This window comes from Mesoplodon densirostris, chromosome 2 (assembly GCF_025265405.1).
Source record: "Mesoplodon densirostris isolate mMesDen1 chromosome 2, mMesDen1 primary haplotype, whole genome shotgun sequence".
NCBI lineage: Eukaryota > Metazoa > Chordata > Mammalia > Artiodactyla > Ziphiidae > Mesoplodon > Mesoplodon densirostris.
The window spans coordinates 132,074,087-132,086,843 of record NC_082662.1 but is presented as its reverse complement, the minus strand read 5'-3'; the positions used below and the strand labels follow the sequence as shown (position 1 = coordinate 132,086,843).

Here is a 12,757-nt window from a genome sequence, read left to right as displayed (position 1 = left end):
TGTTTGTCAGAGTGGCCAGGGAAAGTTAAGCAAAGAAGAAAACCAAATGAAAAACAGAATCACATTATTATGGCTGAGACAAGATTCCATGCAGAACTCTCTGTAGAGCTGGGTTGGGTCATAACTTATGCCAGAGCTCTAGGTGGGGTTGACATCATCTCATGCCAAGCTCTCAGTTCTGGGCTAACGTCATCTCTGGTCCACTCTATGGAGTGGAAACTTTGGAGGAATGGCCAATGTGTTCCACAGTGTAGGAAGAGGGAAACTGTGAACGTTACTTTCTAAATTGTGGAGGAACTAACCACTGTAAATGTGCCTTGAACTATGGTGTTTAATTTGACCAGGCAGATCAATGACTTTCCCCTTGAATGAAATGCTGCTACATATATGAGCAGAAAAACAAAACTGGTGTAAGGAATAGATAGCTAGTGGGAAGCAGCCACATAGCACAGGAAGATCAGCTCTGTGCTTTGTGACCACCTAGAGGGGTGAGATAGGGAGGGTGGGAGGGAGGGAGATGCAAGAGGGAAGAGATATGGGGACATATATATATGTATAACTGATTTACTTTGTTAGAAAGCGGAAACTAACACACCATTGTAAAGCAATTATACTCCAATAAAGATGTTTAAAAAAAAACTAGTATAAGGAGATGGAGAGACTGGGAGTCTTATTTTCCCAGCAATTAACTTTTCCTCGACCATGACCTTCCCTTTGAGTCTCCTAGACCTTGGGGATGATCGCAACCCCTTGGGTTGGGTGATGGCAACCCCATCTTCACTAGAACCTCTATAGTTCACTTTGATTTTTCCCACTCCGTCTATCCATCCCATGTATGCAGTCAGACATTTGATCTTGGACTTTTACTGACAAAATATCCTTGAATATAACCATTTCTTTTCACTCCCACTGCTACTGCTTTGGTCACTGCCTTAACTAGGGCTTTATCTTTAAGTTCTTTATATAAATATATAAATATCTATATATAAATAAAATATACAAATAAATAAAATGTAATATTAATTCTGATGATTTTAAAGTCTTTTCTTGATAAAGACTTTTCCTGATAAATATACACAATATCTTATATAAATATTTGTGTATTATCTGTTCTTTTCTTAGAATTTTAGTCATATGATTCTATCTCTTGGTATGTCTAGAACTTTTTGATTGAATGCTGACTATTTTATTTGGCTTTTTAAATTTTTCTCAGTGTAAATGTTGTTTTGCTTCAAAATATTTTACTCTACCTGGAAGTAGCAAATCTTCAAAATACAATTTTTTTAATGCTTTCAAATATCAACACTGTAGGTGTCACAAAATCTAGAAAAATGACATTTGAAAATGAACTGCTGCCAGATGTGTCTCTATAAAACTTTTTCCCCACTCTTGTAGCTATATATTCTTTAACTGCCTCCTCATATGACAGTTTATGTGTTTTAGAAATAAAATTTTAAGAAATAAACTTTGTAGTTTATAGACATAGATTTCTTTTCACATGGTTGATTAGAGTTTGCTTTTAGTTATTAATAGTTTAGAAAAGTTTATTTCAGCGTCACAATTTATTATTGATAATGTCGCATTAATGTTCATTGTTAACTTTGAGAAAACCTCTATGGATTACTTCTTCATAAATATTTACTATTATAAATGCATTACTGATTTCAGTACTGCTATAGGTTTGTGCATTACAGGAATTCTGCTAAAATACTCATTCACACCATTCCATTACACACATTATTGATGGGGTATATTCTTTTATTTATTTATGTTTGAGTGTGTTGTGTCTTCGTTGCTGTGCGCAGGCTTTCTCTAGTTGCAGCGACCGGGGGATACTCTTTGTTGCGGTGTGCAGGCTTCTTATTGCGGTGGCTTCTCTTGCTGCAAAGCACAGGCTCTAGGCACACAAGTTTCAGTAGTTGTGGCTCGCAGGCTCAGTCGTTGTGGCTCACGGGCTCTAGAGCAAAGGCTCCATAGTCGTGGCACACGGTCTTAGTTGCTCCGCAGCATGTGGGATCTTCCCGGACCAGGGCTCGAACCCGTGTCCCCTGCATTGGCAGGTGGCTTCCTAACCACTGTGCCATCAGGGAAGCCCCTGGAGTATATTGGTTTTATTTATTTTTTTGCAGTATGCTGGCCTCTCACTGTTGTGGCCTCTCCCCGTTGTGGGGCACAGGCTCCGGACATGCAGGCTCAGTGGCCATGGCTCACAGGCCTAGCCACTACGCAGCATTTGGGATCTTCCCTGACTGGGGCACAAACCCGTGTCCCCTGCATCGGCAGGCAGACTCTCAACCACTGCACCACCAGGGAAGCCCTGGAGTATATTCTTGACAGAAGGAAATTTCCGTTTTGACTAAGCATTGAAGAAAACTGAATCTTTGACTTATCGTTCACATGCCTGATGATTGAAATAATTTTCCACAGAATAACTTCTGGTTTTATACTTTTCAGTTCTTTTTTTCTTCTTCAAACGCACATGCTTTGAGAGCTGTGAAGTGCAAGACATGGCTATACTGTAAGGTGGTTTTTGTCCTTACGCTTCTGTGTCTTGTGCTAGTTATGTCAGTAGGGTAGTCAGTAAGAGTACTGGAAGTTATTCCTGTAATGGGATATTATATAGTCAATTACATATGGTGCTGTCTGAAAATCACATAATAGCCTCACTTAAAACATCTCCTTATCCAGATTTCAAAAAAGCCTGTGACCAATCCAAGATGATCCAACATAGCAGAATATGATAGAAGGAAAATTGACAAAGAAATAGATGCTGGACTTACCTGATGGAAATTAAAATATCTCACATTTGACAATTTTTCAAAAACCTATAATTACATGAACTAATTTCTAGGGTTCTTCGTAGGACCTCAAAAGGAACCCATAGAGTTGTGGAACAACAATAGAAGCTACTGCGATGAGAAGCCTGGGCACCGCAACAAAGAGTAGCCCCCGCTCGCCGCAACTAGAGAAAGCCTGTACGCAGCACTGAAGACCCAACACAGCCAAAATAAAAATAAATAAATAAAAATAAATAAATTTATCTTTTAAAAAGTAATACTCAGGTTTGAGGCATGAGAAATTTGATGAGGAGAAATTAGCTAATGTTTGCAGAACTTTTAAAATATCAAACTCAGTCTCTAAGATTTTAGCATTCTATACAACATCAGTTACTTATTATTTGTTTGGGAAGGCCAATTTAAAATTTTCTCATCTTACTGTATTGAAATTCACGGCCCTAATGTTGTCCACGTTGACTATATGAATGATGAAGAAAAGTCAATCATGTATTTCATTTCCAACTGGACAGAAAACAATATTTTAAAAAGTGTTTGGCCTACTGATTTTTGATTTCTTCTAAGGCAAATGGATAGGTAATTTTTATTCCCTGATTAGAAGAAAAATGGTGGAAGAGGGCAGGGTTAAGAATTAAGATTTCAAGAGCATGAGAGGTAGATGGCCAACCACAGTTCCTAAGGTTCAGTGCCTGTAACTGTTGCCGCCGCTTACGCATGCCAAAGCAGTGGTACGGCTGCTGCGCTCGTGTTTGCTACCACTAGAAACATTCTTGCCAGTAGTGGCGGCAGCGGGACTCCATTACCCCCTTTTTTCACTCTCTCCAGAAACTCCAGGTGGCGTCTTCCGTGGGTAACGTGGCCGACAGCACAGAACCAACAAAACGTATGCTTTCCTTCCAAGGGTTAGCTGAGCTGGCACATCGAGAATATCAGGCAGGAGATTTTGAGACATCTGAGAGACACTGCATGCAGCTCTGGAGACAAGAGCCAGGCAATACTGGTGTACTTTTATTACTTTCACCTATACACTTCCAGTGTCGAAGGCTGGACAGATCTGCCCACTTTAGTACTCTGGCAATTAAACAGAACCCTCTTCTGGCAGAAGCCTATTCAAATTTGGGGAATGTGTACAAGGAAAGAGGGCAGTTGCAGGAAGCAACTGAGCATTACCGGCATGCATTGCGTCTCAAACCAGATTTCATCGATGGTTATATTAACCTGGCAGCCGCTTTGGTAGCAGCAGGCGACATGGAAGGGGCAGTACAAGCTTAAATCTCTGCTCTTCAGTACAATCCTTCTTTGTACTGTGTTCGCAGTGACCTGGGGAACCTGCTCAAAGCCCTGGGTGGCTTAGAAGAAGCCAAGGCATGTTATTTGAAAGCAATTGAGATGCAACCGAACTTTGCAGTAGCTTGGAGTAATCTTGGCTGTGTTTTCAACGCACAAGGGGAGATTTGGCTTGCAATTCATCACTTTGAAAAGGCTGTCACCCTTGACCCCAATTTTCTGGATGCTTATATCAATTTAGGAAATGTCTTCAATGAGGCACGGATTTTTGACAGAGCTGTGGCAGCTTACCTTCGTGCCCTAAGCTTGAGTCCAAATCATGCAGTGGTACAACCTGGCTTGTGTATACTACGAGCAAGGCCTGATGGATGTGGCAATAGACACCTACAGGCGAGCTATTGAATTGCAACCACATTTCCCTGATGCTTACTGCAACCTAGCCAACGCTCTCAAAGAGAAGGGCAGTGTTGCTGAAGCAGAAGATTGTTATCATACAGCTCTCCGGCTGTGTCCCACCCATGCAGACTCTCTGAATAACCTAGCCAATATCAAAGGAGAACAGGGAAACAGTGAAGAGGCAGTTCGCTTGTATCGTAAAGCATTAGAGCTCTGCCCAGACTTTGCTGATGCCCATTCAAATTTAACAAGTGTATTGAAGCAGCAGGGGAAACGGCACGAAGCTCTGATGCATTATAAGGAGGCTATTCGAATCAGTCCTACCTTTGCTGATGCGTACTGTAATATGGGAAACACTCTATGGGAGATGCAGGATGTTCAGGGAGCCTTGCAGTGTTATACTCGTGCCGTTCAGATCAACCCTGCATTTGCGGATGCCCACAGCAATCTGACTTCCATTCACCAGGATTCAGGGAATATTCCAGAAGCAATTGCTTCTTATCGCACTGTTCTGAAGCTTCAACCTGATTTTCCTGACGCTTATTGTCATTTGGCTCATTGCCTGCAGGTTGTCTGTGATTGGACAGACTATGATGAGCGAATGAAGAAGTTGGTCAGCATTGTGGCTGACCAGTTGGAGAAGAATAGGTTGCCTTCTGTGCAGCCTCAACATAGTATGCTCTATCCTCTTCCTCATGGCTTCAGGAAGGCTATTGCTGAGAGGCATGGGAACCTCTGCTTGGCTAATATAAGTGTCCTTCATAAACCACCGTATGAACATCCAAAAGACTTGAAGCTCAGTGATGGTCGACTGCGTGTAGGATACGTGAGTTCTGACTTTGGGAATCATCCTACTTCTCACCTTATGCAGTCTATTCCAGGCATGCACAATCCTGATAAATTTGAGATATTCTGTTATGCCCTGAGCCCACATGATGGCACAAACTTCCGAGCGAAGGTGATGGCAGAAGCCAATCATTTCACTGATCTTTCTCAGATTCCATGCAATGGGAAAGCAGCTGATCGCATCCATCAAGATGGTATACACATCCTTGTAAATATGAATGGTTATACCAGGGGTGCTCGAAATGAACTCTTTGCTCTCAGGCCAGCTCCTATTCAGGCAATGTGGCTGGGGTACCCTGGGACTAGTGGCATGCTTTTCATGGATTATATCATCACTGATCAGGAAACGTCACCTGCTGAAGTTGCTGAGCAGTATTCTGAGAAACTGGCTTATATGCCCCATACATTCTTTATTGGTGATCATGCTAATATGTTCCCTCACCTGAAGAAAAAAGCCGTCATCGATTTTGAGTCCAATGGGCACCTTTATGACAATCGGATTGTGCTGAATGGCATCGACCTCCAAGCATTTCTTGATAGTCTATCAGATGTGCAAATAGTCAAGATGAAATGTCCTGATGGAGAAGACAGCGCAGACAGCAGTAATACAGCTCTTAATATGCCTGTCATTCCTATGAATACTGTTGCAGAAGCAGTTATTGAAATGATTAACAGAGGACAAATTCAGATTACAATGAATGGATTCAGTATTAGCAATGGCCTGGCAACTACCCTGATCAACAATAAGGCTGCCACTGGAGAGGAGGTTCCCCGTACCATTATTGTAACCACACGTTCTCAGTGTGGGTTACCGGAAGATGCCACTGTGTACTGTAACTTTAATCAGTTATACAAAATTGACCCATCTACTTTGCAGATGTGGGCAAATATTCTGAAGCGTGTTCCCAATAGTGTACTGTGGCTGTTGTGTTTTCCAGCAGCAGGAGAAGCTAATATTCAACAGTACACACAAAATGTGGGCCTTCTCCCAAACTGTATCATTTTTTCCCCTGTTGCTCCTAAAGAGGAACATGTTCGGAGAGGCCAGCTGGCTGATGTCTGCTTGGACACTCCACTCTGTAATGGCCACACCACAGGGATGGATGTCCTTTGGGCAGGGACCCCCATGGTGACTATGCCAGGAGAGACTCTTGCTTCCCGAGTTGCAGGTTCCCAGCTCACTTGTTTAGGCTGTCTTGAGCTGATTGCTAAAAATAGGCAAGAATATGAAGAGATAGCTGTGAAACTGGGAACTGATCTCGAATACCTGAAGAAAATTCGTGGCAAAGTCTGGAAGCAGAGAACATCTAGCCCTCTGTTCAACACCAAACAATACACAATGGAACTAGAGCGGCTCTATCTACAGATGTGGGAGCATTATGCAGCTGGCAACAAACCTGATCACATGATTAAGCCTGTTGAAGTCACTGAGTCGGCCTAAATAACGACTGTGTGCCCAGGAGAATTATCCCTGTAGCTGAGCCTCAACCTTCTGGGGGAAAGGGAACTACTTTTTCAATATCATGGTGCAGATGGGTGACAGACAATGATAAGAAATAGCACAGCCAGACTTGCTTCCTGCATGATCACGATAGGGAGAGACCCAAGAGATGCGAAACTGCTGTTCCACAAGGAGTCTCCATCGAATTTTGCAGCAGCCAGGTGTCTGGAGGGTCTGGAAGGTAAGTCTGGAAGGTCTGATCTCCCTTGGTCTCCCAGGGGATGGATGGTTAGTGTGGAAGGGAGATAGAGATTGCCCAGCCGTTTTGTGATTATCATGGATTGATTGAGTCTTCTGAATTAATTTTTTTCTTTATATCTTGTGTATTGGAGCTTTTAAAAATGTTTGGTTTCAGGTATTTTTTTTCATGTGAAGTGTATATGATTCTCTTGAGATAAGGTTTTAAGCTAAAATATTCCTTGTTTTAGTTTCTGAACTCTACCGATAAATGGGGACTTTGCTGGTGTAGTCTTTTTATAGGTTTTATAAACCACTTGAGCCTATATCAGTCACTTTAGTGTCTGACATAACGTTTGGAACTCTCAGTGCTTTGTTGGTTTGTAGATGATGGCTTCAATTCTTTTTCTGGTCCGTTTCCTTCTTCCCTTCCCCCCACTTTAAAAATTATCCTGTAACTTGGCTAACAAAATACCAAGTGTGATTCACAACCTCCCAGAGTGTTTCTCTTCAACACATCATCTGGTGCCAAATGAAGATTCTTAGGAGTACTTATTAATTATAAAGGGCACAGTTGTGGTACTGTCACTGACGATAATAATAATGGATTTTTGTCCTAGAGTTTTGACCTATTTCACCAGTGTTTTACCGTTGACTGCCCCTCTATGCTGCTTCCAAAAGTGAGACTGTGTGATACGGTTTTTACTTTCATTTCTAAAGTTTGTTTTTTTTTAGGTGAGTCCTGTTCTTCCTTTTTCTTTCAGCAGAAATGAAATCCCAGGTAAGTATAAGTATTCAAATATTTGATCAGTAAGTCACAGTTATCTCCAGTACATTAAATAACTTTCATCAAAAAACATGTTATAGGTAAAAAGCTCTGAAGGACCAGCTATGTATATGATAATTATGTTTCAGGCCTTCTAGGGTATTATATATAATAACTTGTCTTCTGGTTGTGGTCTTGAAGTCTTTATGGATTCAGCCTCAGTAGTAGCGAACTGCACTGCTACTTGGTTTGGAGTACAAATTAGACTTTAGCCCTCCTGGAGGTTGAGTTTTTGGTATTGAAAACCATAGGAATGAAATTATTGTATTTCAACAAAGGATCGAGGGCTTGAGGCTTAAACAAGCCAACATATGTGTGGGAAGCAGTCAGCCTTGAGAGCAGGCTGCGGACATGCCAGGCATGCCGCCGCTGCTCGAAGGGACTGTCCCTACTTGTTCCCCTCCTTGTTCCATTCCACGGGAGATAAATCACCAGGGCCCAGAAATCAGAAAGAATGTAAAATGAGACAAGCAAATCTGTCTCCACCCTGCACGTGCAGGTTATTTTGGATGATTCTGGGTTTATGGGTTTTCTCCCAGGGAAGTTAACCTTGAGCCGAGACAGTCATTAGATCATGTAAACCACCGTCTGGCAACCTTCCCTTTTCTAGTCTATATAATCTGCAACTGTAGCATAATAAAACTTGCCTTGCAACCATCAGTTGTCTTGGTCCTTCTGACCCCATTCGTCGGTGCTACTTCAGTTCCTTACCCCGTCCCTTCTGACCCTGGGTGGTGAAATCCTCTTTCTGAGGCTGGTCCGCGGCAAGTGGCACCCAAACAGGGACCTGAAGCATGAAGCCAATGAAAAGAAAAAGAAAGTGCAGGTAAGAGAACCCTTATGCAAAATATGTGTGGACACGAGTAAAAGTGAAACTGATAGAGGCATAAGGCAACAGTCAGAAGTAAAATAAGATGGGGCAAAAGGGCTCAAAGGAGCGTGAATTATTTGCTCCGGTTTTACTTTTGATGCTTCAAGCTCGGGGTAATAAAGTTTCTACCTCACAGTTGACTGAATTTTTGCAGCATATCCATGATGTATCTCCCTGGTTTCCTGATGGGGGCTCTGTGACATAGAAATCTGGCAGAAAGTTGGAGAAGATTTAAAAAATTATTATGAGTCTCGAGGGCCTACTCATACTGCCGTTGTTACATTTAGTTTGTGGAATCTGATAAAAATATGTTTAGGTTCTTCTCATGATAGTGTTGATTTGAATGTAAAGTCAGAAAAACATAAGCCTCTGACAGAAGAAAAGACTGTATTATCAGCTACTGTGTCGCCACTTCCTAAACCAAAAGAGCTAATTAATTTAAATATTTCAGATGAAGAGGAACATTTTGACTTAACAGATGAGGCTTTTAAACATAAAAGAGAGAAATATCCTGAGGATGATTTTCTAATGGCTATAATAGATAAGTCAGTGCAAAAGCTGCAAATTAGTAAGGACTGTCTTCCTCAAAATTCTCCATCTGTAAAAATGCTCAGTCCCTTGCAACGTGCTGTACAAGCAGCAATAAAACGAGGAGAAGATCCTATTTTCTGTTGTCCTGTCACGGAAAGACCTGATCCTAATAATCCTCAACAGGCTATTAGGGAGCATCAGGCTCTTCCTTTTAAAGTTTTGAAAGATTTAAAATCTGCTTGTGCTCAATATGGGCCCACTGCTCCTTTTACTACTGCTATGGTTGACACTATTACAGGAGAAGCTCTTCCCCCTGCTGATTGGCAGTCTATTGCACGAGCTTGTTTAAATGGTGGAGATTATTTAATATGGAAGTTTGATTTTTATGAACGGGCTGCTGAACAAGCAGAAAAGAATGCTATCCATGATATTCCAGTTGATTATCATATGTTGATTGGGGAAAGACCATATATCTCTTTACAAGATCGATTAACTTATCCCTTTGTTGCTTATCCTCAAATAAATCATTTGGCATTACAAGCCTGGAGGAAATTATCTTCTACACACAAAACTGAGGATCTTTCAAAAATTAGACAGGGACCTGATGAACCATATGCTGATTTTGTAGATAGATTGTTACAGCCGGTGGGGAGGCTCATTGTGGATGGACTCACTGGTACAATTGTAGTTAAGCAACTTGCTTTTGAAAATGCTAATAATGCATGTCAGGCTGCGATTCGACCTTGGAGAAAACGGGGAACATTGAAGGATTATATTCGCCTTTGTGCAGACATTGGGCCTGCTTATATACAGGGTGCTGCTATGGCTGCAGCATTAACTAAAGTGGGGTTTAAAAACAATCCAAAGAGAACAAAGACTAGTTTTAAATGCGGAAAGGCAGGTCATTTTTCTGGAGAATGTAGATCTTTTCACTGTAACCCTGGTCCTTCCTTCCCTACTCAAAACCCTCCAGATGGTCAGAAAATCCCTGGTTTATGCCCTAAATGCAATAGGGGAAAACGTTGGGCACGAGATTGTCGCTCAGTGGCCCACAAGGATGGAACACCACTGTCGGGAAACTCCTCCCGGGGCCTTTCCCGGCCCCAACAGATAATAGGGGCAATGTCTGTGTATCCTCCTCAAACTATCAATCAGACATTAACCAAAAACAAAAACATACAATATCTTTGCTCTCCAGAGATACAGCAGGAAGCGCAGGACTGGACCACAGTACCTCCGCCTGATATGTATTAACTCCTGAAATGGGTCCTCAGGCCTTCTCTATGGGCATCTATGGACCTTTACCCAAGGGTTTGATGGGACTATTATTGGGAAGAAGTAGTGTCACCATGAAGGGTTTAACTATTATGCCAGGAGTCATAGATTGTGACTACGAAGGAGAAATAAAAATCATGGCACAAACTATTAAAAATATAATAATGATTTCTCCTGGGGATAAAATTGCACAATTGCTACTTTTGCCCTTTGTACCTCATGGACAAATTTTACAACATCAAAAGAGAGACACAAAGGCTTTTGGATCATCTAATGCTGCCTACTGGATTCAGAAGATAGGGAAAGAACGTCCAGAAAGGAAATGAACCATTAATGGAAAGGTTTTTTCAGGTTTGTTAGACACTGGAGCTGATGTCTCTGTTATGACACAGATTCACTGGCATAAACATTGGCCCGTTAGTCCTACTATTACAGAACTTCAAGGAATAGGACAGAGTTCTTCTCCTATGCAAAGTAGTCAGTTATTATTATGGCAAGATAGTGAGGGCCATTCAGGATACTTCCAGCCTTATGTTTTGCCTAGGCTGCCTTTAAACCTCTGGGGCCGAGATATATTAAAAGAAATGGGAGTATTACTTTATAGTCCAAATTCTCAAGTCTCTAATATGATGTTGGATCAAGGATTTCTTCCCACAAAAGGACTGGGGACAAATCAACAAGGAACTGTCTATCCTATTGATGTGAAAATAAAAAATGATAGACAAGGTTTGGGTTTTTCTTAGGGGCCTTGGATTCTCCTCCACTCACTGCTGATCCAATTACTTGGCTGAGTGATGACCCTGTATGGGTGGGCCAATGGCCCCTCACAAAGGAGAAATTAGAAACTGCAGAGCAATTAGTATTGGAGCAATTAGGGCATTTAGAAATTTCCAATAGTCCTTGGAATACTCCTATTTTTATTACCAAGAAAAAATCTGGAAAATATAGGTTATTACCGGATCTAAGAGCTGTTAATAAAACTATGCTAATAATGGGAGCTCTTCAAGCAGGTCTACCCTCTCCAACAGCCATACCACACAATTATCATCTTTTAGTTATAGATTTAAAAGATTGTTTTTTTCACTATTCCTTTGTTTCCTGAAGACAGAAAACATTTTGCTTTTAGCTTGCCTTCCTTAAATTTTAAGGAACCCATGAGGAGATTTCAATGGAAAGTATTGCCTCAGGGCATGGCAGATTGTCCTACATTATGCCAAAACTATGTGGCTCAGGCCTTAACTCCTGTGAGAAAAAGGTTTCCAACGTTATATCTCATACATTATATGGATGATATACTTTTAGCCACAGATAATATTTCTTTATTAGAGACTGCTTTTCAATTTTTACAACAATCCTTACAATCATTTGGCTTGGTCATTGCCTCAGAAAAAATTCAAAGACAATCTCCATTTTTCTATTTGGGAAAATATATTGATAACACTACCATTAGGCCTCAAAAACTGCAAATTCGAGTTGATAATTTAAAAACATTAAAGGATTTTCAAAAATTACTTGGAGATATTAATTGGCCAAGGCCTTCCTTAAAACTTACTACTGCTCAATTAGAGCCTTTGTTTGATATTCTTAAAGGTGACTCAGATCCTTCTACTTCACGCTCTATGACTCCAGAAGCACTTCAAGCTTTACAAATAGTTAATAGAGCTATCAGCTCTGCACAATTAACTCGAATGCATACTCACCTGCCAATTTCTTTAATTGCTTGTCCAACACCTCATGTGCCTACTGCCATCTTCTGGCAAACTGTTGGAATTATTGAATGGATTCATATGAAAACTACATCCTCTAAGGTGATTAACCCTTATTTTGAACTTAGTAGTAAGCTAATAATGCAAGGTAGAACTAGATGCTTACAACTTCTGGGTATAGAACCTTCTCAAATTATTATCCCTTATTCAGTTAGTCAACAAAATTGGCTTTTTCAACATAGTAATGAATGGGGTCTTGCTCTTGCAGGATTTTCAGGTAGCTTGGAATGCCATTACCCTGCTGATAAATTGATCCAATTCGACAAAGTTAACTGTTACATCTTTCCTTCTATAATTAGGCAACAGCCTATTCCTCATGTACCTTTGGTTTTTACAGACGGTTCTTCTTCAGGAGTGGCTACTGTAATCATTGACGACGGAACCAAGCTCATTAAACAAACTTCCTTGACTTCAGCTCAACGTGTTGAACTGTATGCTGTCATTATGGCTTTTAAACATTTGCCTTCTATATCTTTTAATTTGTTT

At 41.0% G+C, this 12,757-nt stretch overlaps 1 pseudogene; it reads left to right on the top strand.

The window, feature by feature from the left end:
* The first annotated feature begins 702 nt into the window (after positions 1 to 702).
* LOC132476136 (UDP-N-acetylglucosamine--peptide N-acetylglucosaminyltransferase 110 kDa subunit-like) lies at positions 703 to 6,765 on the top strand (annotated as a pseudogene).
* The last annotated feature ends 5,992 nt before the right edge of the window (positions 6,766 to 12,757 follow it).